Here is a 27,452-nt window from a genome sequence, read left to right on the forward strand (position 1 = left end):
AATTTTATTTATTTATTTTTTCTATATATTTTAGTATTACAACTGTGTGGCAGATTGTAATATCTATCAATAAATAAATCTATCAATAAAAAAATTTCCTTATAAGACCTGAATAAAAACCTCAAAATAACTTTTATTGATATAACTATGTCTATGTTTCGGTTGTGAAATAATATTTTAATACTTAATTATCTGACATACCTGTCATGGAAGAAAAAATAGTGTTAGCTGGTGTTTAATATAATATATTAAAAAATAAAATACGAATTTTACGGTGTTTTTAATTTTAATTACTATCTCCAGTATGTTCTATGGCTAAAGTTAAGATTTCGATACCATAGAGGTAGGTATTAGGTTAGCTTTTCGCAGTGATGTCTCGTTCGCTGATCGATATTGAGTTGTATATTTTTAGTGTATATATATTAATGGTATCCGTGTTTCGATGGAAGTCTCACTCGAATCGTCGCCGAAGGAGTTGAGGTCGGGAGTGTCAGGATTGATGTGAGTTAATTCTTCATCAAATCATTTTATTTAGTTTCTGTTGATATTGTAATGCTTAATGTTCTAAGTAAGTTATGAGGAATATTAACATTGCTTCGATCTGCGTTGAGTTGTACTTTTTTTCTTGTGGATTTATTTAAAAGAATTACCTTAAATTATTTTACAATTTACTCGTAACCTAACCTAGAGTATGGTTATTTTTCTGTTTATTATTTGATTTTTTTTGTACGTTTGAGTATGTTGAGGAATTTAAGTATTTGGAGTTTATAAGCTCTAGTTAGAACAAAATTAAGAAGTAATAAAGACACGGTTTATATTAGTTTTTTCGTCGTAACAAACCTGATATTTCATATTTTCGTATCAGAAACATTAAAATTTATAAGTCTATTACACTTCCTAATTTTCTTAGGGATAAATGTTAAGAGCCGCTGTCGTTAGGAGAAGAAAATTACAGGGTTTTTTAAAATTAAGTATTACGTTGAATATTCGGACCAAACAAAGATGCTTTAATTGGAGTATTGGAACGGCTATACAACGCTAATGTGCTTAACTGTATCTAGTATATTTATATTTAATTGCAATCAATGTGATAGACGTGTAAGGTTGTCGAAACGGATAGGGAAAGAAATATATTGAAAGGATATTCAGAGCTTTGAATCAACCGCCTCGTCCATCATTATCTGTTTCACTCATCCCCATAATCCTCCCCGAAGGTTGAAACGGCAGTGGCCCTGAAACCTATCGTGAATAATTAATTATATTGGAGTTCTAGCAATGGCCCTAGTGACTAACGCCTAGCTGGTTGAGAGGGAAGCCTCGGGATCTATCGGAATCCAGTTTTTTCCTTCCCAAGTGTTCTCAATTCGGATTTCCCCAGGCTGAATATAATTAAATTAATTTAATCTAAATATTTGAGTCTGAATTTTTAACAATTTAAACCACATTATGTATCATTATAATATAAATTCTGTAGTAAATAGTTAGAGAGGCTGGTGTACCATAAATTAAAAATAAAACAACAATAATAGTTATTTATTTTCTCTAAAACATTGTGATTTATAAAGGAATTTATTAAACAAGAATGGTAATCTTCACTACACCTAAATAAGTAATATTAAAAGTCAACAATCAGTTGTCTTTGTTTCAATCTGACAGCCCTAACAAAGCCCTGCTTTTGACCGCCACACGCTCCGTCTTCCTATAATCTACTTACGATAGTTGACCGTAGATTAACGATTGGAGAAGTTTGTTGGAGGTGCGGTCAGCAAAGAACAACATAAATAAACAAAACCATATTTATTTTGGCATAAAATAAATAAATATGGTTTTGTTTATTTATGTTGTTCTTTGCTGACCGCACCCCCCGACAAACTTCTCCAATAATTTATTTTTGTTTCACTATATATGTCAGTAGAGAAGATATTTATGTGCTCTTTTTATCTCTATTACCGATGTTTGAATATACATGGCGGAGTTTATTGAACAATAAAGATCAAAAAAGGCCCGACTGAAACGTAGATGGGAGGATTGTGTTAGGTTGGGGAGTATAAATTAATGGTACCGTTATTGCACTGCGATATCTAAAATAAAACGTTATATTATATATATTTTTTTTATATATTCAATTAAAAATTATCCCAAGTCTTTAGTCGTGTAATATGTACTATTTTAACTCACATTTAATAGTTTCTATACCAAAAAGTGTTATAAAATAATAATTAATAATTGAAATCGACGAACACATTTACATATGGAGGACATGTAGATACAATAAAACATATATAGGTTATTTTGGCTGTAGAAAGCAAAAATGATGTAGGCCCGACCTAGAATTTTGAAATATACCAAATTTTTGTTGAAGACGTATATATTTTCTTAAGATATAACAACTGTATACGTTAAAATTAGTAAGCCACTAACATATGAAACTATTTCGTAATATTTGAGATTATTGCTCTATGTAATAAATTAAATAATTATTTTTTTATGAAAACGGAATGACTTGTACCAACTTGGTTTTTTCACTACTGCCATGAACGTGTTTGTATTACAGTGTACATGTAATACAAGCTAATTTATTAAAATAAAAGATTATCCTGGTTCTAAATATCTCACTTCAAGTATAATGTTGTGTGTGACCTCAGTCCAGTAGTTCCCTCAATTTTTTCGCTGTGGCACCCACAATGATACAAATATATGTAATTGTAGTTTTCTTCTACCATATATAATAGATCTGGCAGGGTTTCGATCCGCCTTACAACTGTTGGCCAAATGGCAGATCTAACTGGAAAAACAACTTCCTTGTCTGCAACTATTTATTTCAAAATATTTTTGGATCATAGCCTACGAGGCTACTATTAAGAGCTAACAAAAATTATTTCTATTAAGGTAAAAAATAATTGGAAATGAAGTGATGCTCGACTTCACCTGTTTGTATAGATAAGAGAATGAGCTCAGTTGTGAATTTTTTTCTATGTGAATTATCTTCAAAACTTACCCCAATCGGTATTATTAGTGATAGTAAGACCTTTTTTTAAGAAAGCCTTTTTTAAAAATAGAATAGCGAATTCAGAATTCAGTTATTCAAATTTATCAGTTAAAAGTAGCGAATTATTTTCTTCCCCAACATTGTATTGCAATTTTCAATGCTACAAAAAATTATGTTCCTATTGTCATCAAGAGAGTTTTTTTTTCATGATTGATTAATTTTTTTTTTATCTAGTTTCAGAATATCTTAGATGTGTTTTGCGAATTTTTCTATAAATAAGTTTTAATTTTTTTCCAAATTCCTGTCTAGGAATTCCAAGATTGAAGATAGATTTCAGATTTGTTAGGAACTAAGTTATTATATCGTAATGGATCTAATTTTAGTTAAATTGAAGGATGAATTTCAAATCCGTTAGCCACGGAGGATGTTCGAGGTTTGCCACATATTCTTTCTAATTGAGTATTAGTCCTGCTTGAAAATAAACGATCGTTGGCAAAAGTGTCAAAGAAAACGTGTTGTTTGTTACTTATGGCGTTAAAGAAAAAACATTGAGTTTATTTTTAATGTACATTTCTTGAGGGTAATGTATATTAAAAATACTCAAGGACCTAAAAGGACCTATTTGAAAAAAAAAAATCGTTAAAAGGACGTAATAAAAAACGAACAGTAGCGCGCTCACTAATCTCGGAAACAAAAGCGATTATGAAAACTGCAAAAATAACTCAGAGGTGTGTTGCAAATATAGTCAGTATAATCTCATGTTTTATTTTAACAATAGCTGCTACGGAGATCAAGAAATGCTAATAGCGAAAAATGAGACGCAGAAAATGCTTGAATGTATGCAATTGATGAATTTTTAGCTCTATTAGAATAAAATCAGTATTAGAATATCGGTAAAGAAGTTTTATTTCAAAGATCTTGACCTGACCCATATGAGAGTAAATATATAACTAACAAGTTTTATAATATATTGGATGTTACATTAAAAGGAGTAAGACGTGAGAATGGACACACAAGATAGGTTTTGTTATCAATACGATGAGTGATATTTCTGTAACACTTACTCAGGTCATCTCTAGACCTTATTTCATTATCTCTCATATGGCAGACACGGCAGGATAAGAGTGATGTAATCTTACTTAGTTAGCTATTTGTGAGCGTTTATATATTTTCCAATACTAATTTCAAATCTATCCTTTAACAAGACTGATGGGACGATGCATTATCTGTTAAAGTTATATCAGGAATTTGTGGCTGTAATCGATCTGTTGTCCTGGGTTGGATTATATCATTAGGAAGACTGAAGAAATAATGGATTTTGAACTTTTTAGGTTACATCAAGGTTTTAAGTTATTAAGAGTATAAGTTAGCTTTACTTTAAAAATAGAAGGATGTAGTTATATTTTTGTTAAAAGCCGACGCGTTGGCCCAAGCATGTGGACCATTATCAAGACTATTATAGTTCAGGGCATGGGCGTACCCAAAGGGGGGCGGTTACCTCCCCCCAAGAGTGAAATAAAATTTATTGATCTCATAAAAAAATATTTTTTTTAAGCAAATACTAATTGTAATTACTATTTAAGCACTGCGACAATACATAATGTTCTTAAAATTTTGCTTTCAATCTCCTTTTCAGTGGTGAAAATGCTTCACTACAGGTTAGCAATGGTATATCCTATCCTAAATAAAAAATCCAAATTAAATCCAGAAACTGTTATTCTTACTTTTTAAACAATTGTCAAGCCACTGTTGATGTATGGCTGTGAAGTCTGGAGAGCGGTATCCTTTACGAAAAGGAAAAAAAAAATACAATCCTTTCTAAATAAATTCGTAAGAATTACAGTGAATGCTCCTTGGTTTGTAAGAAACAGCTTATTAAATTAAAAATAGAGACAATAGAGGATTACGTCAAAAAAAGGTTTGAAGTTTCACTCCCAGTTACCGACAGTTAAAGGAGCAGTTGGGAATCCTTCCACAACCCGAAGACTGAAGCGCAGGCTGCTGCAGGACATCCTGTTATAAGTTCTATATTTATCAGCTCTGTTATTGTTACTCTAAAATTTTATTTTATCTTAATTTTTTTTTCTCTTCATCTTTCTCTTACAGTCACTTTCTCTTTTTCCATTAGAATTAAATTATTTATTTTGTTAAATCCATAAATGTCTTTTTTTTGTTATTAACTTTACTTTTATCTTTTATTAGGAATTATTTTTTTAATCTATTTATTTTGTCTTAATTTTTTTTAAAATTTATTACGTTGTATATAGTTAGGTGGCTGGAATATGCCCCTCCATTATCAATTTTTAAACTAAAAAATGTACCTACTACATTAACCACATAAGGCCCACCAGGCTATCTATTATTAATTAAATAAATAAAAATATTGACTATAGCTAGCCCCCCCCCCTCATGTTTTGATCCTGGGTACGCCCTTGGTTCATGGATTTATAGATTAAGAAGATGCATTGAAAATGAAATAAACAAAGAAAACATTGTAGAAAATATCAAAATTTGTAGCAGAAAGTAATGGAAGAAAGCGTGTACATATTTATCTTGTGTGTGTAGATATCTTCGATATATTTAATGTCGTATTATCTAATAGCCAATGCGCAGTAGTTCTCTAACTGTCCATAAAAAATAAGTTGAAGTAGCTTTTAATTGCTTCTCTACGATTTTAATTCATTTTTAAAGGACAAACTGTTTCACCTAACGAGCTTATAAAATACGTACTTAGTTTTTCTCTAAAATAAAACTCGATTACACCGACAGGCGTATAGAATTTCCCTGACACTTCTTCCTTTAGCATTTCTTAGTAATGTTTCAAAGTAGTTTCAGAACTCATCCCTAATCAATTCCACGTAGTTTCATTATTAAGATTGACAGTACAAAGTACTCTCTGTAGTTCGCAGAGGAGCTCCGTGCTTCCCATTTCCCGATACTGCATACAATAGGGGTATTCATGATGTTGTGTTAAATGTTATATGTTTTACCATGTTAAATGTTATAACTATAGGATTGTGAGCAGCCCTATTTGAAGTCATGTTAAACGTTAAATGCATAAGAGTCCCTAGCGGATTTTCTCAGCAACTTGTTGTATAAGCCTTATGTTTATAACCTTCCTTCCAGACCCTCATGTTATTGTTTACTTCAGTTTTGATTTAAGTAATTTATTAAAACATGCCTAGAGTGAGTGAAAAGTGGAATTTGTGTGAAAGTTTAGCTTATGAGTGTCTTATTGATCTTCAAACTTGTGAAGAAGAGAATGAAGATGAGCTAATTGACAACTGTATTGAAAGTCACAACAACTAATATGGCGGCGATCTCAACTGGTCTATTGTGTGACGTCATTCTCGATTTAACTGACCAAGTAACAGGCTCTCAGCCATGTTAAATGTTATTTCGTTTTACCACGGCAAAAGAAGGCAATTTTTTTCGATTTAACACGAGTTTTTCCATTTAACACGCTTTAACATAGATCATGAATACCCCTACTGTAACAAGGCTTTATGATAGTTTAGGCATCTATTCCTGCACACACATTACACTTTTCTTTGGATGTATTTAAGAATATTTCTCACTGTGCTATTTACTTAAAATGCTAAGCCGACGTTCTGCCTACTGCTTGAGCAGTAATAAATAAAGAAAAGTTAGCATTATGTAATAATAACCTTCTGGGGTCCGACTTCCAGGTTTCTTAACCACGCAGTGGTAAATTTCCCAATCTGTGAGAGCGTAATTATTATATGGTGTAAGACATAAACATAGACTTTCTGAAACTATTTTACGATTCATTAAATATTATTGAAACCATTAAATGATCTTTAAGTACGTAATAAACCAGTTGAAAAATTGGTTCCATTTCCATTGACTGTTTGTTACATATTCATTCACTACATTTAAATTAATTTTTTTGTAAACAATTTTAATGTGGATAAATATTACCCCTGCAGAATTTTATATTTACTGACTTATGTCAATTTGTAGGGAAAGTGTAGAATGGAAAATTAATGCTCGAGTTGGGAAGAAATCTGTTACCTTTTTCACGGCTTCCTTTTCCTTGTTCACTTTTGGGTTCATACGGAATTGAGTTTTGGGGCATTACCAAACCAACACATTCCTCCCGTATCCAATCTTTACAACCCAAAATCCTCCGTAAATTCTTGATGCTCTTTATTATGTCAAAAATAAACTCGTCTGTAAAGACCTCTACATCCTACACGTTGTAGATTTGGCCTGAAATAAATATACGTCCTTTCATTTCAAAATCCTTACTCATGCAAACCTATTAGTTCTTCTCAACCTTTACAATCATCGGAGGTTTCTGAAAAGAAGATGGCCTTGAGATCTTCTCATTTAAATCAATGATTGATGTACTTTTCCAAGATTACCATATGTTCTGAAACATTTATCAAATTTACTTTTTGTTTAGTTGTAAATTTCAATTTAAAAAAATACAATTTTTTGTACCGTTTGGACCGTTTTCTAGACTATTGTGGGATAAAGAAGGAAATGTTACTTGACTGCTTCTTAGGGAAATTTAATGTATTTTAATATTTTCTAAATATCATTTCAACAAAACCTATTATTCTCTAGATAAAAAACATAAACCGACAAAATATATAATTTTTACCACATCAATGTCCTCTCCATTTCATTGCAACGTTTTCGCATGCCATATACTGGTGTTAACCAACCAAATAAAACGTCACTGTTTTATTTATCGGATATTAGGATTATGAGTCTAATTAAACTGCTGTAACATTTGCCCTTTCCATATCAGTGAATCCATATAATTTAGAAAAACGAAAAGAATAGTCGAATTTTGTTATTTTTGTATTTTTAAATAAGTAAACATAATAAAAAGAAACACAAAATATACAACTAGAAAAAAAAGAAAGCTTAACACTATTATAAAATTAAATTATTTGAACAAAAGAGAAAAAAAAGTCTTATTTCACCGGTGATTGGTGGGGCCCCGGTTGTAATTGTTCTGAGAGGATATTCTCGTGGAAGTAGATCGACAAAAGGGACGTACGTCCGCTCGCCTTGTCCTCTTGGAGGATGAGTTGAAGAAGTCCGCCCGCCGCGGCTAAGATGATTTAGCTGGCGAAGATGGCCAGAATGCTGGCAACTACGAGTGTGTAGTGAGGAGAAAATGAAGAAGATACAAAACGTTAAGAAGTTGTCTGTCCATTTTTCAATATAAAAAACAATAGAGAGTAGTTGTTTTGTTTTTTGACTTAATAAAAATCACATGTTCCAACTATCGATTTGTGGACCATATATTAGCCGCAACAATATGTAATCGTTTTAGAAGAAAATTTAATATACTTAATGTTTATTAAAAATAAATGTTTTCTCTAAATCTCTTAGTTTCTAAGGTATTAACGAAAAATTGATAAAGTATTTGTTAGTACACATATCCCTTCTTTATTTTTCTAATTTTTAGATTTACTATTTTGTTATCTAATTAGGCGGAATTAAATGTGGAATAGCGGAAAACGCTTAAATAAGGTGAGTTTTATCCGTTGTCTTGTGTGTTATGACAGTAATCAGTTTTTACTTTCACTGACGTTTAATGGAATTAATTGCTACTGAAAGTTGAGTGATAAAAGCACTGCATTAGATTTTTTTTTTAATAGTATTGCAATTACAGTTGTTATCCTGAAGTTAGCGGATTTCATTATATTTCTTTGTTTTTATTATTCATATATAGATATCTGTAATACCAAAAATGACTTTCAGCCCCTCTTAAAAAATATTAATCCCCCTAATTGGCTGATGGGATAAGCTGATTCACTAAGATGATACATAGAGAAAAAATAAAAAAGAGGTCGAAGCAAGGACACTCCTCTTTCTCTGGAGCAGATTAATAGGATCACGTTTTGCTTGTTGCTCCTCATCATTAAAAGTGCTTCTACTCGTTAAATTGAAAAGTGAATACCTAGACCTTCCAATCGTGAACAATATAAGGCTGTCAGTAAACAAGATGATGAAGAAGCAGCGGTTTACAAGGACTTCATAACTATTATACTTGTTGGTATTCTCGTTTTAGTTGACCAACATTATTTAATGATAAATAGTTTTTTGCTTTGAAATGAACCGAGTATTTTTTTAAATTAATTTCTAGTTAGATTAATAGGAGGAGTGTTGATAATTGTACAGCACACAACTCTATAATAACTCCCATTAGACTTGCTACTTAAGCTCGTCTTAATTGATCAATATTATTTATCATTCATAGTTTTTATTTCGAAGTGAACCCGGTTTTTTTTCCCCCCAGAGAGATATTAATTTCCAGTTTAATTGGAGCAACGTCGATAACTATACACAATTCTTAGTGATTATCATAATGTGATTGGTGTAAGGCATATTATAGGAGTTCCACATGAAACTGCTAAATATGGTCTGTTTAAAATAAATACTGGTTTTATATGATAGTATTATGTTGTATTTGCATTTTATGACAAGAGTGTGGAGGTGCACAAGGTACATAGAAGAATCAGCCAGTCATCGATTTTTCTTTGTTAATTTATTTTCCTTATAAATACAATATTAATTGTTTGGATAGTTATTTAATGTCAAATAAATTGTTCAACGAAGTATCCTAACTTTCTTTCGTTTTGATTGAAGTAAGAAAATTAACCATTTCTAAAGATTTGAACTGAAAGTTCTCTTGTTAGAATTTGTTCATTTGCTCAGATGTAAAAAAAAAAAAGTTTTGTTTTCTTCTGATAGAATTCAGATTTTAGACTTACGATCTTAAAAGGACTTGGAGTAACAATGCCTTACATCATATCTTGCCAATATCTAAATTTATTATTTAGCAGTTTTAATTAGCTGTTAATTTAAACATTTAATTTTCCATTGTTCTGCTCTTTAGTTAATTTATCTTTAGTTTAAACATGTAAAGAAGAGAACCTGTGAATTGTTTATTTTTCGCGCAGTATTTTATTTCGTTGTAATTATTAATAAATACAATTATTCCATTAAGTAATCCATTGTAGAGTAAAGAACAAAAGCTACAGGACAGGAAAGAAAGCCGTAGTTGTTTGAACAAATGGTAACTACTTGGACAGGTTAGGTAATGTCTTAAAATATTGTGCAATGTTTTTTTTATCGCCTTGTCCTCCGTTCCTTGAGTCAGTGACAAAGTGTTTATAAAACTAATCAACTTCTCTATTTTATTCTACTTCCTACTTTGGATTTTCTTGAAGATTTATTAATTACTATCTGAGTAGAATATTAACGTCACGTGATGTGTAGATGCATTTATATGAACTACCTATATTCAACTCGATTTTCTTTAAATGCTTACCCCAGCCCAACAATACGGTGAACATTAAAAATTAAAAATTCATTCATTTGTAAAAATAAAACGCACTCATTCGCTTGGATCGGTGTCCGTCAGGACTCTAGTTATGCCACAATAATCCCACTTATTATTGGAATACTGAAACTAAATGGATAGTCATACTTAAAACCAGATTTACGTGCTATGAAAAAACGAAAAAAGCCCAGAAAAAAATCTAAAATTGTGCAGTAAAAACTAAAAATTTGTACGTAACACTCAAAACTTGCTATAATCAACTTTATTGTTTAATTTATAATAATAATAAACAGAAAGCTTATCTAATCTTGTTTGAATAAAATAAAACTTACAAAACGCTCCTTTATGTATACAAAAAATAATTACTTAAGAGCACTTAATAGAAATATACAAAACCTAAATTTTTGTTTATTTCTATTAAGAAGGCTGGAATTAATTTTTTAAACTTCGTAATACCTCAATTTTAAGTTTTAGAAAAAATATGCGATGCATGGTCTAGAAAAGAGTATTTAACAATATTATTGCAAGTTTCCTTTTTAAAAACTCCTTTAAAATTTCACATACCATGTTATTCCGCTTAGCTTTTCTTTTCACACTAATACACCATTAACCAGAAAACTAACAAGTAATAAAACTTGATTATTGATGTAGAAATGTAGATTTAATGTAGAAAAACATTAAAAAGTTAGGTGAAAATGTATAGTTATATTCATATAGATGAGATTAATTGATTTTTATTTAATATAATATACATAGGTCATATAATATAATAAAATATGTATAAATAAAAAATGAAATTCCCACAAGTCACAGCTATGTCTGATGGAAGAATGAAGGGCTAGATGTGGGCTGGGAATCCAATAACTTAACATTCTCTATAACAAGCTTATTTTAGGGCGACGTTTTGATAGTTTTCCGAAACTACTGGTTAATACTATCTCAGGAACATTCGTCTCTTGTGTTTAATTATATTTTTATCAATGCATTGCTTTACCTATCATTAGTTAAGTTTAAATTATAAATTAAATAATGTTGAATAAAATAGATTAAAATGAATAAATATTGGTAATAAATACACCTCCTTGTGTATGATATGAAAAGTTTTGTTCAAGGATTAAATTTAAGCCGTAAAAATCAAAAATATGCCTAAAAAAGAGTAAACACGTGCAATATAAAATTTGTGTTATATTAATGTTTTTTTTCTTTTCCATGATTCGAATTTCTATCGAGGTTTGGAGGAAATTGATGCTATTGCCCAAAAATCCTTTCTCTAATTATGCCAACTTTTTTTTTTGAGGCAGTAGCTTCACTCACTATGTTGGAACTAAAAAGTATTCTACTTATTGTCATTATGATCACTACAATGTAGAATAATTTCTAAAAGGTTCGAAGCCGATTGATGATGGTTGCCTGAATTGAGAAGTAGATGTCATCGGTATTGGTCATTATGGTGATATGATAGGGGTCTATGCGGGTAGCATTGTATTTCCGTCATCACCATTCACTTCTCTAACGGAATATTTCAAGCATGTAATTATTATGTTGTTGTTATTACTGTAATTATTGTTTTATTTATTCTTAAATTTTATATGAATATATGGAATCAAAACTACTTTCGTAATAATTGTTTATTTCACAATAATTTATTCTGATCCTCAGAATTTTGTTATTATGTACTCTTTTACCAGACCACTCCTATCGAAGTCCTCTTTTATCATACTGATTTGTTCTCTACTTCATCATATTGTATCCACATATTGGGCGTTCTCTATTCCTTTTGTATCAAGTCTAATGGGCTATTCTCCCAGAAAGAGACAATTTAATATACACAGCGTTTTCCGAGGCACATTATAATTTTTAGTCTTGAAATTTTTTTTTATTGTTGTATGTGAATGAATGCAAAGCGTTGTGTTTCATTTTTACGATTAATTCTTTCTTTTATTCGAAAAAAAAAAAAAATTGGACTATAAAATATTTCAGAAGTTGATTCAATAATGGAACATTCAACGATTCTTACTAACGTTTTTAAGTTTATACACTAATAGTTTTATTACAAGAAATTAAAAATAACACAAATATCTTTTGATCCATATCTCCCAACTTCGATAATTTTTCTCAGGCGTTTAGGCCCGGAAAATTGTTAAAAATTTAAATTAGTGCAATAAGAATTTAAATATTTGTAAGCAGATAACTATTATTTAAAGAAATTGTGTGATGTAATTTGATAAGTATATCTGTTTTTGAAGATGATTGACTTGGCTGTAATAGGACGAAAAAACTTTTAATAGCTTGGACAATTATTAAGTTTGTTAGTAGAAATATTGTGTTATGGGTCGAGTGATTTCTTAATAAATATTGTGAATTCTTTAGGTGTCTTCTTGATATTGGCCTAAGGACCGAAAGGTCGGAGAAAAATAAATAAATTTAAGGAATAAAGATCAAAAGGTATTTGTGTTTTATTTAAGTAAGCCTATTCTCAAATAAAAAATAATATATAATATATTAAGCAACTAAGAAATTAGAAATAAAAAAAAAAAGAGAAGAAGAAAAGTATAGGATGATTATATTGACGTGAAAATGTCATGAACAATATTGAAAAAAAAAATAAAACGTTAAAGATAAAAAAAAAAAATAATATATAAAGGATACGAAAGTAATATAATTTAACGTTTTCTAAAATAGAAAAAAACAAGAAATAGAATTTTTTTTTACATTCCATGGCTATTATCAGTCTTTATTAGTCTATAGATAGTTGAGGCATAAAATTATTATTGTCGGTGTGGGATAAAGTTATATTATGAAATTTTTTGACTACAAAAATAATGCCTAATATATTTTATTTACCGATAAACCTCTTGGTTTATTGGCTAATTTTTGATAATATTTTAGTAAAGTTGTTTTAATGTGAACTAATGTAATTTAGCAAATACGAATTTGAATAAATATACTAAAATATTAACTTATGAATGTTAAATTTTTTTCTTAACAATATTTTACTAGATTTCGAAAATCATGGCAAAGCAAATATAATAAGAAATGAAGCAGTTTTAATCCAGTATTTTTAGCATTGGCCGTGTTTTGTTTTTTTTGTTTTGTTTTTTCGGATCGTGTTTTTGTAATCTTAAATCACTTTGGAATTAAAGAAATTAAAATTCAGAAGGTTTTTATGCGAATGAAGAATTTACAAGCAATAAATAAATCAAAAGATTGAATGCCATCAGTGACATATATTTATTATTTCGTAACATGATAAAAATATCAAGTGTTTTATAAATAAATATCTCGTGATTAAGATTAAGATGTTTTTCCTATAATTACTTATCCGGTATCGAAATTATACAAATAAAGGTAAAAAAAAAATTCGATGATATCAGTTATCACATAAATTATTAGGTGTGATCAATTTATTTTAAATATTTATCAAGTGTTTACTTTTTATGTAAGTAGGGAATTTTAACTACATTACTGATATAATTAAAATTCTTTTCACAGATTTAATTAATTCACATAAGTAAATTAATTTAAAAATATTCATTGAGTGTTTACATGTTAAGTATAGAATTTTGAACACATTACTGATGTGATTACAAAAATTCCTTTGTAATATGTTCACAACTGATGCAATACTTGTAGGCTTAGACTTATCACTAGGTAAAAAATGTCATTTTGAAATCAATCATTTTACTATTTATTTTTCCTGATTAATAATATTAGCTGATGATAAGAGCTGCGGTAAAAAATAAAAAAAGTTTTAAAATATTTATTGATGGCCAACGTTTCCGTTGTGTGCGGGTTTTCACCAGTTCTGTTTTAATAAATAGAGGTGTACATTGCTTTTTAACAAGAGGTGTGTGATGGTGAGGAAATCATTCGAATCATTAGATTTTACAAAAGTCTCTTGAAACATGATAAGCAATTTATTTATCTTAATAGAAATAAAATAAATCAGATGTAATTAATTGATTCTTAAAAAACCAATCTCCTAAATTGTGAGGAAATTTCTTCTTTCCCAATTCCTTTGTTATCAATTTTACAGAAATTTGCAGCCATATATATTAATCGAAATTAAGCTGACTTCAGAACATTTACAAATATTACAAAAACTATACTTTTATTCGGAGAAAATGTTTTTTTATTACACTGTAAAAACGAAAAAGTAGCTGGTTGATATTTGACGATGATATTTTACAGTAAATTAAATTACTCAACATAGAGAAATAATTTTGTTTTTCTGCATGAAAATTTTTATATTAAAATTATATTTAAAAAATCAAATTCTATACCTCAAGTTAATCATCATTAAATAAAAAAATGATCAACTGGGAATGTTTTGGGGGCAAAATACAGATTTTCGCTATTTTTTTTGTTCTGCCACCATCTGGACATTCTTCTTCCCAATAAATCAATTAAGTGTCTGATAATAATAATTTATTTCAGTTTTACATTGCTGAGAAATAACGAACTTTTCTTATAAACAGAAGGTTTTCCCTTTGTTATACAGACAATCAGTTGTAAAAATGAACAATATAGATACTTGTTCATTTTTACAACTGATTGTCAACTCAAGATGTTCCACGAAGATACTTAGAACAAAAGCTTACTTTGTACTTGGTGTTCGTTTAACGCATAAAAACAGGTTCTATGTCATTAGAAGTTAGAAAAAGTCTTAAAAAAGATAGTAATTGGACAAAAATAATTCACCAGTCTTTTTAAAATATTACCAATATAGTACTTATAAAAAAGATATCCATTTGGTCTTAAATAAATAATATATAAATAATATAATATAATAATAATATAATATAAAAATAATAAATATGTATATATTTAAAAGAAGGTATGCGTATATAAACATTTCTGCTAATCTGTTTTTCTATGCCTGATTTTTTTTATTTATATCTGTGGTTATGAAATCCAGTTTTTACTTTTACGTAACACTTCATATATTTTTTGTTGAATAATTTATTAATATTTGTGACCAACGTTTAATGTTAACAAAAAATAGAATAAATAATTATTGAGGTATGTTTCATTTGCTCGACATGGAACATTCTGTTTCCTTACCAAACATGTCTATAAATCTTGTACAATTTGTATTTATTTTCAATTTTAATGAAACGAGATCAATCCATGGCCAGCCAGTAATTTTCTAGTTACTAAACGTTTCTCTCTTGTATCTTGCACTTAGTTTTATGTTGATTATCTGTTGTATAACTAATTCACTATATTATATATAAAATTGGACTTTTGCAAACAGAATCTCCAAAACTATAGCATGGAAGTTAAATGATGTGTGTTATCCTAAGATTATGAATGACTTACCTTAGAGACAATGTTTCCCACCGCTTGAAGCGATCCCATTATCTAGTTGGATCGGATTGAGGAAAAGGATCCTGGCATGTTAGCTGTATCCCTGATCTACAAATACCACGGTTTAAACTGTATATATGTTTAAATTCTTAGAAAGCTTGCTCGAAGATTTAACGATCACCACAGCTATAAGAAAACAAACAGTTAACGCAGTGCAATCAGAAATAGATTGGCTTCTGATCTCAGTAAATCGGTCCTAAAGAGCATCACGCAAAAAATCGTTTGCTAAAAGAGAAGTGGTTTTAGTTTAAAAATTGTTTTTATTGTGCCGTGCTAGTTATCTTAAAATAAAATAGTTGACTTTTTTTTTTTTTATTTAGTAATTAAATAGGTAAACATTCAAAAATATTTTTAACAAAAAAGGCTACGTGCCCTTCACGATGTGTAGCCTCGACATTTTTACTTATTATGGCTCAAGTCCTCCATTGAGGACGTGTGCATATATTCTATATCATTTAGTTTTTATTTACGGAAGTCACTTATTCATCCCTATTCCGTCAGTCTGCTGGTGTACCTCAGGGTAGTCCTGAGATAGATCCTTGGTCCAATCCTTTATACAGTTTTCACAGCTGACATCCCAACCAATCCTAACACTATCCTCACCACGTATGCCGATGATACATGTCTATTGTCAGTGAACAATGATCCTTACATTGTATCCCAAACCCTCCAATCCCACATCACCACCCTTGAAGAATGGTGCCAAAATTAGAGGATTAAAATTAATTCCAATAAATCCCACCAAATCACATTTACCCTTCGTCGTAAACCAATGACCTCTTGCCCTACAGTATCCTTTAATAATGCCCCACTTATTCCTGTCGAAAAGATCCGTTACTTAGGACTTCAAACGACTGACATGGAATACTCATACAAGACTGAAAAGACAGGAAACTGCTCTTCTATTTCGACTATTACAACATTTTCTAGAAAAACGGTCTTAATTGCCAATCCATTACAAAAGACTGATCTGCATGACTATTATAAGGCCTATCTGGACATACGGAGTTAAGCTTGGAATCCTTTGGGGTTCCACTAAACCATCAAATTCCTCCCAAATCCAATCCTTACAGTCCAAAATCCTTAATGATCCTTACTTTGTCACAAATCAAGTCATCCATCATGATCTCAATGTCCCATATGTTGCCTATTTTTCAAAAACCAGATACCATTCCTTCCATAGAAAACTTCCCAAATCCACTTGTTTCTAACCTGGCTTCTCCTTCATTACCTAATAATCCTCCTAGGTGTCTGAAAAGAAGATGGCCTCGAGATCTTCTCCTCTAGAAATGTTATTGGAGTTCTATCAATGGGTGGGTAGATTCTCCACATGTTTGTATCATGTCACTATGTCACCTACAGCAAATTTACTTGTTGTATATATGTTATACAATTGTAAATAACAATAAATAAATGATTAAAAAAAAATTCGGAAGTTTTACAAAAAGATAACAAACTCATTATGTTATATAAATAAAGTAGCAGTTTATACAAGGCTGCTACTAAACTGCCTGGTTGTTTACTGGTATTTCAGAGATGCAAAAAATTTCGTTGGTTTTTTTTTTAATCAAGGAACTCAAACTTTTTTCGAGTCGGCCAATACATAAGAATTTCGATCTCAGAAATTCACTGTTGTTGATTGGAATTCTCTTTCCTTAATATATAAGGTCCAGTTCTAAACGACCTCAACTTCTGTCATGATTTGAAATTTAGGTATCCTTGAAGAGTCAGTTATGCTGACAAGCAGTCACACTTGTTATTCAAAGGATGAGAAATGTTAAGAGGATCTTGAGGTGAAGATTAGGTATTGAGTAATAGATTGTCCTCAGATCATTAATCTCAGTCTTGTAATGTCCAAGTATCATTTTCAATGACGCTAGGTGACAGGACTTTCATAGCTGTTATCTTTAACCATGATAAAAAGCTGTTACACTCAAAAGAAGATTATGTATATTACGTATTAGTCTGTGCACGTGTAACAATGTAAGTATGGCTGATGATCAATAAGTATGAAACTGCCACTTCAAAGATGAAGTACAGAGGTAAAATTTCTTATCTTTATAAAAATTCCAAAACATCTTACAAATCTATTGACCACTATAAGTTCTATAATATTTTGAAAAAGAAAAAACAACGCATCATAATTTTTTAATATAAATTATTACGTTGACTACTTTTTTTTTTATAAGAACGATAGTTTAGAGAATTCATTGCCCTATTTGCCTAACTGATCAGTAAATTTTCGAACGAGGATGCTTTTATTAAACGAATATATTATCGCCATGATATTTATTATTGTACAGTATATTGACTGTCTGTAGATGGTAATGAAATATTGCTCAATATATTGTGGTAATGAAAAAGAGTTAAGTTATTGTTTTAGAATGTGTTAAATATACCTTTCTCGGTGGCCATTATTGCGCATATTAATCCAGTTCTATGTAGATCCTTAACCCACTTGTTCTCAATTTCCTCCTCTTTGTTTTCTTGCTACTGTAGGTAGGGATACTGTGTAATTTGCGTAGGAAGTAAAAAAAAAAAAAATATTGTCCTTAGAATTAAAAATTTCCTGTAGTATTATACGTTTTAGACATCCAGGCTATATCAAAGGCTATTTTTAATTTTTTAAAAAGCTATATCTCGAGAACCATTGAACGTAAATAGCTCTCTATATTAGGGCTAATATTTCAGCAAATCTACTCTGCTTTAAATAATGTAGTCTTTGGTTTTCTAGTATTGTTTGTAATTTTAAAGATATAGAGCTCCGAATGAAAAATTAATGTTTTTTAACGTTTTGAAACAGGCGCCATTTTTTATTCCTCCTACCTATACTTGGCAGACTCATCAGTTTTGACTAGTAATTATACATGGTTTTCATTAAAGTAATCACAAATTGGGAAGAAATAACTACCTTTTTTTCTTCCCGGCTCTTGTACTAATACCTCCCTTCACTGAACCCAGGCAAAACCAAAATCTAAAAAGCTGCCTTAAGATGATGAATATCGCTGTATATTAGGAAATAAGTTAGATCTCGGCTGACATTTATCCAGTCAAAATGTGCGACAAAAAGAAAGCAAGTTGTGTGGCCATTGTATTAATTAGAATTAGAAAATAAAATTCTGCCAAGTAAATAGATCAGTAATGCGTTCTCACTATTTCTATCGTGTACATAATTACCTTTATTTCGTATTTAACGTCGATAATCTGAAGTTTAAGACTAAAATCTACTGAAACAGCTATTTTTGCGCATGCCTTAACGAAATTAGAAGCTGTAGTTTGATTAAATTGATGCCAAAGTTGTGAACTAATCCACAACATTCCTCCATTTCTGGACAAAATCGGGCGAGCCGTTTTGGAAATATCAATGTGTCAAGGAAAATTAATTGCATAATTAGATAAAATTTATTAGGGGCCATCCAGGTAATATCCCATACATTCCCTAAAAATTAGAGTGGGAAAAACCGTACTAGGTGTTTATGGGCGAATATGGATTAAACAGCAGATAGAACCGAATGAGTAGTTAGTAATTTATTTTGAGAAATCTATATCTCAGGAACTATGTGACGTAAAGATGTCTATTAGAAATCAAATTAAAGCTAGTTTAATGGACTATAAAGAAGCTTATGACCTTTACCTTGGTAGGAATAGTAGTTTTCATGATATTTGCTAAAATAAATTGATTTATAGTTGTTTGGGCAATAAGTTTGATTTATGAAAAACTTTATTTCAGGAACTATAGGACGTACAGATGTCTGGCCCACTCAAATAGAAGCTAGCTTACATTTTAGCAAATTTACTCTACTTTAAATGTTGCTGTCTTAGATTTCCTATTGTTGTTGGGAGTTTTAAAGATATAGAGCTCCGAATGAAAAATTAATTATTTTTAACGTTTTTAAAAAAACGCCATTTTTATTCCCCCTACGTATGCTTGGCATACTCATCAATTTTGACTATTAATTATACATAGTTTTCATTAAAGTAATTAAAATTTGGGGTGAAATAACTGACTTTTTCTCCTCTTGGGCTCTTGTACTGCATGGAGGTTATCAGCATCAAACCTTCTGACTATTACTAAGGATAGTCAGTTAAAATAAATTATAGACCTCCAGTTTTTTAATTAACTCGAGAATTGTAAGGTCATATCTTTTTGTTTTTTTAAACTTTGGAATATACATTTGAACCGTTTGTTTTGAAGGTATGATTGAAATGTTGATTCCAACTTGTTTTCTAGCCATGTTTGTTTTACTGACGATTGATAAGCTGTGATATGTTTCTTGAGGATGTTTTCGGAAAGGTACAATGTATACATCTGCGTAGTGCTGTTTTGTCTCAACGATTCATTTTCCTTTTTTAAAAAAAAAAAACTTCTAATAATAATAGTATAAACTATATAAACTTAAATTTGTTACATCTATTATTGAATATAAATAAAAGTATCTAAATTTTATAATCACATTGCTTTCAGATTTCATTCTGAACCGTTTTAGGGAAATTATTTTAATTCCTTTCTATTACTAAGACCTGTACTGTTACAACCCATTGGAATATTGGTTTAGTATTTGGTATATGATTATAGTTTCTACTTCAATGGTTATAATAGGAGTTGATCTGTTCAGAACGATGCTGTCACTAGGATTTTAGAATCTAATAACCACTTTGTGCAGGCTGGAAATGTTCCAGAAGAATTTCATCTCTAGAATTTATCTGAGCCTGCTTCTAACGAAAAAATAAATTAAATATCAGGACATTCAAAATAAATGAAATTTAACTTACTATAAAGTAGTTTATGATACTTATCTTCACAGGGGTAGTAGTTTTTATGATATTCACCTATAAATATAAATTTGGCAAATGAAAATTTGTCCGGACAACTATAAATCAATTTATTTTAGCAAATTTCATGAAAACTACTCCTCCTACGAAAATAAACATCATAAACTACTTTATAGCACATTAAACTAGCTTTAATTTGAGTGCTAATGGGCATCTGTAAGTCAAATGGTTTTTGATAATAGATTTTTCAAAATAAATTAACTAACTACTGATCTTTCAGTACGTTCCATACAACATTTTTATGAAATGCTGCTTTTAAAAAAGCTATATCTGGAGAACTATTGAACGTAAATAGCCCTATTAGGATTTAAATTTTAGAAAATTTACACTACTTTAAATGATTATCTCTTAGATTTTCTATTGTTGTTGGTAGTTTTCAAGATATAGAGCTCCGAATATTAAAATTTTAAAATATTAGAAATTAATTATTTTTAACTTTTTTAAAAAGCCGCCATTTTTTATTCCCCCTACGTATACTTGGCAGACTCGTCAATTTTGATTAGTAATTATACATAGTTTTCAATTAAGTAATCAAAAATTGGGGTGAAATAACTGCCTTTCTTCCCCTTTGGGCCAAAACTGAAATTACATTTTTAAAGGTGGTATGTACCTGAAATTTGACAGCTATTTTTTCTATAAAATTAACCCACCGGACGTGCCACTTTATATAATATATTTTTAAATTTTTTCGTCAACGGCCCTAACAATTTTTATTAAACTCTACCAATGTCATCAATTTTGATTAATCAGTATCAATGTAAAATCTAGTGACCGTCATTATCAGCTAGTTCTTATCCTTATTGAAATAGTTTAACAGGGCTTAAATGTCGAATGTTTAAAAAATCGTCCTTCACGGTACCTCGAATTCTATTTATTGGAATTGATCAACCTTTTTGCATTGTGAACAGCAATACGAAATGTACAAATACAAAACTGTGAAAGAATCGGATAAATGATTAAAAGAGAAAAAGTTTAGCCTGGAAAATCGGAGACAACTAACTGTTGTATACTCGCCAGTAACATAGCTGATATTCATTATTCGGACCTATATAATGATTTATTGAGTTAGTATTATATGGTTATAATAGTAAAAATTTAATGTTGGATATTTTCTCCTACTGTTGTGTGCGGTTCAAAGACTTATTTCTGAGAAATTTTGAATAATTTCTCAAAACTTCAATGTTCTTGCTTACCTATACTCAGACCTATATCGGATAATCTAGTCGGATGGTCTCCAAAATTTGTTTATTCTACTTAGGATGACGTTAATGGTTTATGGTTCGGAAAGAGGCGAGGAGTTCTATACACATTAGAAAATAAAATTGAAATTTTATATATAACCTTTTCAATTTCTTGAGACTACTATTTATTTTTTAAATAAATTAATCGGTATCCATTTAAGTCTCAACACTCTCTATTACATCAGAAATAGTCCAAACGTTTCGGCCATCTTCAAGAATAAATATAAACTTACACCTCACATACAATTCTATTTTATAACAATTTCATTAATTTTTAAACTTTTTATTTTTAGATCAACTTAACACTATCAACAAAGATAGTTGAAATTGTAACAAAGTAGGGTAATTTGACTTGTAATTATGACCTGGATAGAATAACGTGCAAGACGTTTTTTAAATAATTGGATGTGAGATGTAAATTTATATTTAAGATTGTCCTTTAGTTTCTAATTTTGCTTCCTCTTTTATTCCGGAGAATCCTCCGAGGCGTCTGAAAAGAAGATGGCCTCGAGACCTTATATTGTAAAAATGTTTTTAGAGTGCTACCGTTGGGTAGTTTCTCTACATGCTTTTACCTTAGCATTATGATTTCCTCAAATTTACTTGATGTATTTATGTACAGTTGTAAATATAAAAAAAAAAAATATTGTGTTAGAGGATGGCCGAATTGGCCGAAAGGTTTGGACTGTTGGTGATGTAATAGAGAATGACTTAAATGTATACCGATTGAATTATTTAAAAGATAAACTAGAAACTTTGATCAAGTCCTCTTCCTTAGGAAGCCATTTTCATTTCAGAAAAGGTATCATTTGGAAGGTTGGTCTCGACTGGGGAGGGCAAGGGAGACATTTGTGCCCGGGATCGATTGGAGGTGCTCTTCAGCCTTGTCCTTAATACTCAGCCATTCCTAATAAATTATTTACCCTATCGTTTTCTACTTAATGTTCCGTCTCGTGCTCTACTTTGTTCTGGTACGTCATTCGTTTAAGTTTTAAAGATAAAAGTTTTATATTGTTCATCATTGTCTTTGTCATCATCATCTAAATAATGATATTTAAATTAATATAAGTTCGGTATTGAATTGATCAGCTGTGGATTCTATAGGAAAGCAATTAACGGGTTCGGTAGTTACTCATTGAGGAGGAACATATCCCTATTACTATGACGGAAATTTTTTTTTTTTAATTGATAGATATTACAAACTGCCACACAGTTGTGGGGAATAGGTAATAGTGATGAATGATCTCATACATACTAAAATAAAAAAAAGAAGAAAAACAAAATCATAAAAAAATAATAATAATAAAAAACTCTCTTAAAATATATACAAACAAAAGATGAACATAATCAAACTATCTGTATGAAAAATAAATAAATAAAATAACATAATGATAAAATAATATATACAATATTTACACAATCGACCTGGGCCCTTTTTCATAATGAAAGTTAACATATTAGTTCATAGTGCAAGTGTAGAAACTAGTGTGGTAATAATACTAATACTTATTTTTTTCATGATAGGGATGACCATTAGTGATATTACAGGAATTAAAAAATACTAAAGTACAAGTTACGATTATACAAGCCTCTGTAATTGAATTAAGATAAATCTACCAGACTGATAGTATTAGTTTGTACTTTATTATGAAACAGGGCCCTGAGGATCCCTGAGCCCACTCTATCCCCACGTGTGAAGGGTAGAGCAGAGCTCAAGAGATCCCAGCGCATCCCTCTCGCCTCTTCACTGGTATGACGGAAATAGGGATATCTTTTGATCTTATCTTATGGATTTTAGTTTTGTGTTAAATTATGCTTCATTAAACTTATTACAAATCGTATAACAAGGGTGAAAAGATCCGCCCTATAGAGTTTCTTCAGGGCAACAATTTCCACAATGAAATCAAATACCGTACAAGTAGGAGTGAATTTCAGTAAAATTGTCGTACTTTACAATATTTTTTTTCCGTTGATTTTTATGTTTTGTTCATCTCTACAGACCCTCCTAATATTTGAGTTAGAGAGTTGAAAATTTGTACTAGAATTCAGTTGGTGTTGGAGTAATGTCTTTCTTTTAGCGCGTGTTTTTAACGTTAAATCACTGATCTTCAAATGATTAGAAATATGACTCTAGTCAACTGACATATTTTTAATTAATGATTATTTGGTTGGATGACTTTTAACTTTCAAAGTCCATGTTTCTTATAAAATGTTAGGTGATCGAAGGTCAAAGGTAAATAAGGAAAAAATTGTGTGAATCTATGGCAATTTCCTTCCAGTTTCCTCATTATTTTTTTTATGTATCCTAAACGAAGTGACTTTGTAAAATAATTTATTTATATATTCTTTTAAAAGTATTTTTAAAAGTAGTTTTAAAAATATTTATGATAATAGAATCCAACCTTAATAACTCCAAGGTTTCGTTTTACTAATTTTTTTTTTCTTTTCGTTTCAGATAGAGGAAATACAATATTACTGATAAGGAAAAACGAGGTAATTAAAATAGTTTTATATTTCATCTCTATGTTAGCACTTCTTTTCAAATACTGGCATATAATTTACTGTGATTACAGTCAATAAAATATACAATATTAATATTTTGTATATTAATAAAAACCATTAATTTTCCTTTTTAAATAGAAGCAAAAACCATTGCGGGGGCGTATTATTTAAGAAAATTGAACCATATCAGTATTTTCTAAATTTTATATGTTTTTTTTATATGTAGAGAATTTGTATCATTCATGAATTCTGTTGTTTTTATTTCCCGTTTTTTTATGCAGTATTCTGAATATGTATCGAGGCATTTTTACTTATTAAAGACTTTTAATTGATATCTGTTTTAAACATAGTGCTCATTAAGTTTTTAATTTCAAATGTCACATTTTTTTTTTTATTCAAAACAAAAAAAGTTTTCCAAGTAAATGTTAAGTAAGTTTTCCGTATTATTTCTGTTGAGTAGGTATATGATTGCCTATATTTCAAAATAATAATTAATAAAGAATAATTTATTGTTTGATAATAAAATTTACGCTGGGAACAGTGTTTAAAAAAATACTTTGTCTAGATCATAAGTGAAAGTAGTGGGTGGAATGTGATAAAGGACTATTTACTCTTATCCATAGGCTAAGCTATAAAAAAAACAAAAAAAAAACTTACTATTCTGATACTATTTTAAACAAGAATATTTGTTGAGAGTAAATAGAGCGTTTTATATTTGTTATATCCATACATTATATACATATAATTATTGGAGTTCTATCAGTGGATTCTCCACATGTTTGTATCATGTCACTATGTCACCTACAGCAAATTTACTTGTTGTATATAAGTGTATACAGTTGTAAATAACAATAAATAAATTATTTAAAAAAAATATATACATATAATAGAGGTACATTGTAATCAATACTTCTTGATCTATTGTAAAAGTTAATGTTAGGAAATATTTGTCTAACAAAATAAGAGACAATGAAAGGAATAAAATTCATATTAATATTTGCATGGCACATTATGTCAGAAATATTAGTTAAGAATTTAAGTACTTTCTTAGGTAGAGGCATATAATTAGTGTGAAATATTTGGAATCTAACTGGAAATATTGTTATGAATCGGTAAGAGGAGGCGTCCTCTGCATGTTAGCTTGTGGCTATTCTAAAATTCATCTCCAACCTTCCTCCAACTTCGAACTTAATCTTAGAAGCCTTTATGTAAACATAGGAATGGCAAGTAAAATACGTTTGCGTAAGCGTAAGCTGAAATAGTTATGTTTAATTATTCCCTATCATCCACTTATAATTTATAAGGGCCAAATCGGACAAGTCTTTCTTTAGGTGCGGTTGTGCCAAGGAAAATGCGTTTGCGAATGAGTAAGCGAAAGTCCATGCACTGACTTCGATAAATGTGATATAGCACCATCGAGGTACCATCTTCAACAATATCAGAAAAAAGATCATTAAAATCAAATTAGCAAGAATTTCACCACTTTGAAACAGATACGGAAGCAAATTTGTTGCTCGATGTTTAAAAAATAAATTTTAAACAGAATTTTTTCACTTCATTGATCAAATGAACCAGACTTCGATGGTGAGGGAGCAAGTAAAATTCGGTGCACCAACTTCCTATTAAAATTGGTATTTTAGAGTCTCAGGAGCTGAAAATAGATCAACTTAGTTCCTGTTAAGTGGAAACCTTGCTGTTACATCTCAGGCATAAATATGCTCTTACAATTGCTTAGGACTTTTCATTTTCGAGCTAAACTGTTCAATTAAACTTTAAACTTAGTAATTAGTGGATTAAAGCCTTGGATTAAAGTAGATTGGACCTGATTTTGTATGGAACCTTATAATCTACAAAACATGTCATTTATAAACGATTTAGCGGTTTACAACTGAGAATTAAGAAGAATGACTGATAAGTAAAAATATGAAACGCAAATCAGAGAAAGGCAAACGTTTCTTATCTCAATAGCAATCATGGTAAGCTTAAACGATTGTTATAGAGATGCGGAAAACTGTTTCATAACATCTGGGATTTTTTTTAAAGGGATGCCTTTTAAATGTCATCTTTTAGCAGAAGATCGATTAAAATTTAAATTGACCACTCTTGCCCATTGAAGCTTTATAATCTTCAAGGTCTGGTAATTAAGGGAGCACGAACCCATGAGGAAATCCCCAGTCGTTCGCTTGTAGTTCACATAGAATTTATTCTACGTTCGCTAACTGTTAAATCGCATTCTTTCCTCACGAGAATTTAAATCTTTAACATATTGGTTTAAAATCAACGTGACTTCCCGTTAGCACGATTAAAACCGATTTTTAATTCCTCTAATGCCGATTTCGTTTCTATTACAATTTGTATATGGGTTTTCTAATAAATAAAAGAAACGTGAAGAAGAAACCGTGCATTTTTGACAAAAAATTATAACAATAAAAATTTTTTGTTAGTCTTGGTACTTTTATACTTTACTCAGTATAAAAAATGCACCCCTGCATTTTTATACGTTATTTCATGAGGGAATGTCTTAAATTTTATAAAAATACAATAACATTCTTATTTATTTTATTTTCTTATTTACATACTTTACATTACCATTCATATGATTAGTAAATTTTGATATGACTTGTTATAGCTAAAGAAGAAATGTAAAAATTTGATTGAATGTTTCCAGTATAATGTTTAAATATAATATAATGTTCGTTATGATTTCATTTGTGGTGCTATCTTTTCCACATTTCGTCCCAATATCTGTGTGTAGCGTCAAGATACAGTTTTAAATTATAAGCTCAATACAAAGAGGATGAAATGCTCGGCAGTTCCCTTATAGTATGCAGTTACGATTTTTAGTTTTTTGAGATATTTAAATCTAAATGCAATCGAGTGTTGCTCTGCTCCACTACCGTTTCATCTTGAGCGTTCCCTCGCATCACGAAATCGATTTATCCCCGCATAATTTGTTTTTATATAGTTTTAGTTCATCGGTAAAGTAGTTTGCCTTCAAAATAGTGTGTAAAATATCACATCAAAGTGGAGTATTCACTCTTTGAGTAAATGAAAGATAAAAAAATAAGTTGTAATGGGCTTTTAACTAAAATTATTGAATTATTTTTTGTTAAGGATTTCAAACGTTTCGGCCTAATAAGTCCTCAAGATCAAAATCTGCATGGACTCTCAATCATTCTGCTACGTA

The 27,452-nt window shown here is 30.0% G+C and overlaps 1 protein-coding gene across 2 annotated transcripts in view; it reads left to right on the forward strand.

The window, feature by feature from the left end:
* Nucleotides 1-27,452, forward strand: part of LOC106680437 (probable multidrug resistance-associated protein lethal(2)03659) — a 155,032-nt gene that overhangs the window by 48,488 nt on the left and 79,092 nt on the right. The window contains exons 1-2 of one of the 2 annotated variants that reach the window (XM_014420164.3): nucleotides 388-501; nucleotides 24,219-24,256. The gene's annotated coding sequence lies outside the window, so the exon portion shown is untranslated. Of the gene's footprint in view, nucleotides 1-387; nucleotides 502-24,218; nucleotides 24,257-27,452 lie in introns of those variants that run through there. The other variant, XM_014420155.3, reaches the window with a different exon arrangement.

The sequence above is a fragment of the Halyomorpha halys genome, unplaced genomic scaffold (genome assembly GCF_000696795.3).
Source record: "Halyomorpha halys isolate HHAL.00 unplaced genomic scaffold, Hhal_1.1 Scaffold18.1, whole genome shotgun sequence".
NCBI classification, from domain to species: domain Eukaryota; kingdom Metazoa; phylum Arthropoda; class Insecta; order Hemiptera; family Pentatomidae; genus Halyomorpha; species Halyomorpha halys.